Source organism: Carassius gibelio, chromosome B22 (genome assembly GCF_023724105.1).
Source record: "Carassius gibelio isolate Cgi1373 ecotype wild population from Czech Republic chromosome B22, carGib1.2-hapl.c, whole genome shotgun sequence".
In the NCBI taxonomy this organism is placed as follows: domain Eukaryota; kingdom Metazoa; phylum Chordata; class Actinopteri; order Cypriniformes; family Cyprinidae; genus Carassius; species Carassius gibelio.
This window is the reverse complement of record NC_068417.1, coordinates 45118146-45123145: the sequence shown is the minus strand read 5'-3', so window position 1 is coordinate 45123145 and position 5000 is coordinate 45118146. Positions and strand designations below refer to the sequence as shown.

Genomic DNA, 5000 nt, shown 5'->3' with positions numbered 1-5000 from the left:
TATATATATATATATATATATATATATATATATATATATATATTTTTTTTTTTTTTTTTTTTTTTTAATGAAAGATTATTATAGAATTCGTGAAATTTTCCAAAAAGATTAAAGCACCTGGTATTCCCAGGCAGTCTCCCATCCATGTACTAACAAGGCGCAAACCTGCTAATATTCAGAGATTGGGCATTGACTCTATTTTTTGGCAAAATTATTATATACTAAGTGAAAAATTTCCAAAAAGCTTACAGCACCTGGTATTCCCAGGCGGTCCCCCATCCAAGTACTAACCAGGCCCAAACCTGCTTAGCTTCCGAGATCAGACGAGATCGGGCATAGCCAGGATGGTATGGCCGTAAGCGAAGTCTGCTGCAAAGAGAGGGCTATTTAAAGAACAGCCAATCTTATCGCCAGTACATTATATAAGTAGGAAAGAAAACCCAAAAGCTTAAAGCACCTGGTATTCCTAGGCAGTCTCTCATAAAAGTACTAACCAGACCTAAACCTGCTAAGATTCAGAGATCGGGCATTGACTCTATTTTTTGGCAAAATTATTATAAACTAAGTGAAAAATGTCCAAAAAGCTTACAGCACCTGGTATTCCCAGGCGGTCTCCCATCCAAGTACTAACCAGGCCCAAACCTGCTGAGCTTCCGAGATCAGACGAGATCGGGCATAGCCAGGTTGGTATGGCCGTAAGCGAAGTCTGCTGCAAAGAGAGGGCTATTTAAAGATCAGCCAATCTTATCGCCAGTACATTATATAAGTAGGAAAGAAAGCCCAAAAGCTTAAAGCACCTGGTATTCCTAGGCAGTCTCTCATCAAAGTACTAACCAGACCTAAACCTGCTAAGATTCAGAGATCGGGCATTGACTCTTTTTTTTATTTATTATTTTTTTTTTTTAAATGAAAGACTATTATATAATTCGTGAAATTTTCCAAAAAGATTAAAGCACCTGGTGTTCCCAGGCAGTCTCCCATCCATGTACTAACCAGGCCCAAACCTGCAAATATTCAGAGATCGGCATTGACTCTATTTTTTGGCAAAATTATTATATACTAAGTGAAAAATGTAAAAAAAGCTTACAGCACCTGGTATTCCCAGGCAGTCTCCCATCCATGTACTAACCAGGCCCAAACCTGCTAATATTCAGAGATCGGCATTGACTCTATTTTTTGGCAAAATTATTATATACTAAGTGAAAAATGTCCAAAAAGCTTACAGCACCTGGTATTCCCAGGCGGTCTCCCATCCAAGTACTAACCAGGCCCAAACTTGCTTAGCTTCCTAGATCAGACGAGATCGGGCATAGCCAGGTTGGTATGGCCGTAAGCGAAGTCTGCTGCAAAGAGAGGGCTATTTAAAGAACAGCCAATCTTATCGCCAGTACATTATATAAGTAGGAAAGAAAGCCCAAAAGCTTAAAGCACCTGGTATTCCTAGGCAGTCTCTCATAAAAGTACTAACCAGACCTAAACCTGTTAAGATTCAGAGATCGGGCATTGACTCTTTTTTTTTTTTAATGAAAGATTATTATATAATTCGTGAAATTTTCCAAAAAGATTAAAGCACCTGGTATTCCCAGGCAGTCTCACATCCATGTACTAACCAGGCCCAAACCTGCAAATATTCAGAGATCGGCATTGACTCTATTTTTTGGCAAAATTATTATATACTAAGTGAAAAATGTCCAAAAAGCTTACAGCACCTAGTATTCCCAGGCAGTCTCCCATCCATATACTAACCAGGCCCAAACCTGCTAATATTCAGAGATCGGCATTGACTCTATCTTTTGGCAAAATTATTATATACTAAGTGAAAAATTTCCAAAAAGCTTACAGCACCTGGTATTCCCAGGCGGTCTCCCATCCAAGTACTAACCAGGCCCAAACCTGCTTAGCTTCCGAGATCAGACGAGAACGGTCATAGCCAGGTTGGTATGGCCGTAAGCGAAGTCTGCTGCAAAGAGAGGGCTATTTAAAGAACAGCCAATCTTATCGCCAGTACATTATATAAGTAGGAAAGAAAACCCAAAAGCTTAAAGCACCTGGTATTCCTAGGCAGTCTCTCATAAAAGTACTAACCAGACCTAAACCTGTTAAGATTCAGAGATCGGGCATTGACTCTTTTTTTTTTTTTTTTTTTTAATGAAAGATTATTATATAATTCGTGAAATTTTCCAAAAAGATTTAAGCACCTGGTATTCCCAGGCAGTCTCCCATCCATGTACTAAGCAGGCCCAAACCTGCTAATATTCAGAGATCAGGCATTGACTCTATTTTTTGGCAAAATTATTATATACTAAGTGAAAAATTTCCAAAAAGCTTACAGCACCTGGTATTCCCAGGCGGTCTCCCATCCAAGTACTAACCAGGCCCAAACCTGCTTAGCTTCCGAGATCAGACGAGATCGGGCATAGCCAGGATGATATGGCCGTAAGCGAAGTCTGCTGCAAAGAGAGGGCTATTTAAAGACCAGCCAATCTTATCGCCAGTACATTATATAAGTAGGAATGAAAACCCAAAAGCTTAAAGCACCTGGTATTATATATATATATATATATATATATATATATATATATATATATATATATATATATATATATATATATATTTTTTTTTTTTTTTTTTTTTTTTTTTTTTAATGAAAGATTATTATAGAATTCGTGAAATTTTCCAAAAAGATTAAAGCACCTGGTATTCCCAGGCAGTCTCCCATCCATGTACTAACAAGGCGCAAACCTGCTAATATTCAGAGATTGGGCATTGACTCTATTTTTTGGCAAAATTATTATATACTAAGTGAAAAATTTCCAAAAAGCTTACAGCACCTGGTATTCCCAGGCGGTCCCCCATCCAAGTACTAACCAGGCCCAAACCTGCTTAGCTTCCGAGATCAGACGAGATCGGGCATAGCCAGGATGGTATGGCCGTAAGCGAAGTCTGCTGCAAAGAGAGGGCTATTTAAAGAACAGCCAATCTTATCGCCAGTACATTATATAAGTAGGAAAGAAAACCCAAAAGCTTAAAGCACCTGGTATTCCTAGGCAGTCTCTCATAAAAGTACTAACCAGACCTAAACCTGCTAAGATTCAGAGATCGGGCATTGACTCTATTTTTTGGCAAAATTATTATAAACTAAGTGAAAAATGTCCAAAAAGCTTACAGCACCTGGTATTCCCAGGCGGTCTCCCATCCAAGTACTAACCAGGCCCAAACCTGCTGAGCTTCCGAGATCAGACGAGATCGGGCATAGCCAGGTTGGTATGGCCGTAAGCGAAGTCTGCTGCAAAGAGAGGGCTATTTAAAGATCAGCCAATCTTATCGCCAGTACATTATATAAGTAGGAAAGAAAGCCCAAAAGCTTAAAGCACCTGGTATTCCTAGGCAGTCTCTCATCAAAGTACTAACCAGACCTAAACCTGCTAAGATTCAGAGATCGGGCATTGACTCTTTTTTTTATTTATTATTTTTTTTTTTTAAATGAAAGACTATTATATAATTCGTGAAATTTTCCAAAAAGATTAAAGCACCTGGTGTTCCCAGGCAGTCTCCCATCCATGTACTAACCAGGCCCAAACCTGCAAATATTCAGAGATCGGCATTGACTCTATTTTTTGGCAAAATTATTATATACTAAGTGAAAAATGTAAAAAAAGCTTACAGCACCTGGTATTCCCAGGCAGTCTCCCATCCATGTACTAACCAGGCCCAAACCTGCTAATATTCAGAGATCGGCATTGACTCTATTTTTTGGCAAAATTATTATATACTAAGTGAAAAATGTCCAAAAAGCTTACAGCACCTGGTATTCCCAGGCGGTCTCCCATCCAAGTACTAACCAGGCCCAAACTTGCTTAGCTTCCTAGATCAGACGAGATCGGGCATAGCCAGGTTGGTATGGCCGTAAGCGAAGTCTGCTGCAAAGAGAGGGCTATTTAAAGAACAGCCAATCTTATCGCCAGTACATTATATAAGTAGGAAAGAAAGCCCAAAAGCTTAAAGCACCTGGTATTCCTAGGCAGTCTCTCATAAAAGTACTAACCAGACCTAAACCTGTTAAGATTCAGAGATCGGGCATTGACTCTTTTTTTTTTTTAATGAAAGATTATTATATAATTCGTGAAATTTTCCAAAAAGATTAAAGCACCTGGTATTCCCAGGCAGTCTCCCATCCATGTACTAACCAGGCCCAAACCTGCTAATATTCAGAGATCGGCATTGACTCTATTTTTTGGCAAAATTATTATATACTAAGTGAAAAATTTCCAAAAAGCTTACAGCACCTGGTATTCCCAGGCGGTCTCCCATCCAAGTACTAACCAGGCCCAAACCTGCTTAGCTTCCGAGATCAGACGAGATCGGGCATAGCCAGGATGGTATGGCCGTAAGCGAAGTCTGCTGCAAAGAGAGGGCTATTTAAAGACCAGCCAATCTTATCGCCAGTACATTATATAACTAGGAATGAAAACCCAAAAGCTTAAAGCACCTGGTATTATATATATATATATATATATATATATATATATATATATATATTTTTTTTTTTTTTTTTTTTTTTTTTTTTATGAAAGATTATTATAGAATTCGTGAAATTTTCCAAAAAGATTAAAGCACCTGGTATTCCCAGGCAGTCTCCCATCCATGTACTAACAAGGCGCAAACCTGCTAATATTCAGAGATTGGGCATTGACTCTATTTTTTGGCAAAATTATTATATACTAAGTGAAAAATTTCCAAAAAGCTTACAGCACCTGGTATTCCCAGGCGGTCTCCCATCCAAGTACTAACCAGGCCCAAACCTGCTTAGCTTCCGAGATCAGACGAGATCGGGCATAGCCAGGTTGGTATGGCCGTAAGCGAAGTCTGCTGCAAAGAGAGGGCTATTTAAAGAACAGCCAATCTTATCGCCAGTACATTATATAAGTAGGAAAGAAAACCCAAAAGCCTAAAGCACCTGATATTCCTAGGCAGTCTCTCATAAAAGTACTAACCAGACC

General features: G+C 38.9%; 10 non-coding genes across 10 annotated transcripts; all 10 read right to left on the bottom strand.

Annotated features, from left to right (window-relative positions):
- Positions 1 to 242: 242 nt before the first annotated feature.
- LOC127997649 (5S ribosomal RNA) lies at positions 243 to 361 on the bottom strand. Its single transcript, XR_008170512.1, has one exon. It is a non-coding gene; the product is annotated as a 5S ribosomal RNA (ribosomal RNA).
- Positions 362 to 582: 221 nt separating this feature from the next.
- Positions 583 to 701, bottom strand: LOC127999506 (5S ribosomal RNA). The gene has a single exon (XR_008172323.1). It is a non-coding gene; the product is annotated as a 5S ribosomal RNA (ribosomal RNA).
- A 515-nt stretch (positions 702 to 1216) lies between these two features.
- On the bottom strand, positions 1217 to 1335 carry LOC128004439 (5S ribosomal RNA). The gene has a single exon (XR_008177129.1). It is a non-coding gene; the product is annotated as a 5S ribosomal RNA (ribosomal RNA).
- A 498-nt stretch (positions 1336 to 1833) lies between these two features.
- Positions 1834 to 1952, bottom strand: LOC128003627 (5S ribosomal RNA). Its single transcript, XR_008176347.1, has one exon. It is a non-coding gene; the product is annotated as a 5S ribosomal RNA (ribosomal RNA).
- A 371-nt stretch (positions 1953 to 2323) lies between these two features.
- Positions 2324 to 2442, bottom strand: LOC128001077 (5S ribosomal RNA). Its single transcript, XR_008173848.1, has one exon. It is a non-coding gene; the product is annotated as a 5S ribosomal RNA (ribosomal RNA).
- Positions 2443 to 2819: 377 nt separating this feature from the next.
- LOC127997648 (5S ribosomal RNA) lies at positions 2820 to 2938 on the bottom strand. Its single transcript, XR_008170511.1, has one exon. It is a non-coding gene; the product is annotated as a 5S ribosomal RNA (ribosomal RNA).
- Positions 2939 to 3159: 221 nt separating this feature from the next.
- LOC127999505 (5S ribosomal RNA) lies at positions 3160 to 3278 on the bottom strand. Its single transcript, XR_008172322.1, has one exon. It is a non-coding gene; the product is annotated as a 5S ribosomal RNA (ribosomal RNA).
- Positions 3279 to 3793: 515 nt separating this feature from the next.
- Positions 3794 to 3912, bottom strand: LOC128004438 (5S ribosomal RNA). Its single transcript, XR_008177128.1, has one exon. It is a non-coding gene; the product is annotated as a 5S ribosomal RNA (ribosomal RNA).
- Positions 3913 to 4274: 362 nt separating this feature from the next.
- Positions 4275 to 4393, bottom strand: LOC127996369 (5S ribosomal RNA). Its single transcript, XR_008169278.1, has one exon. It is a non-coding gene; the product is annotated as a 5S ribosomal RNA (ribosomal RNA).
- Positions 4394 to 4742: 349 nt separating this feature from the next.
- LOC128001812 (5S ribosomal RNA) lies at positions 4743 to 4861 on the bottom strand. Its single transcript, XR_008174575.1, has one exon. It is a non-coding gene; the product is annotated as a 5S ribosomal RNA (ribosomal RNA).
- Between the last annotated feature and the right edge of the window lie 139 nt (positions 4862 to 5000).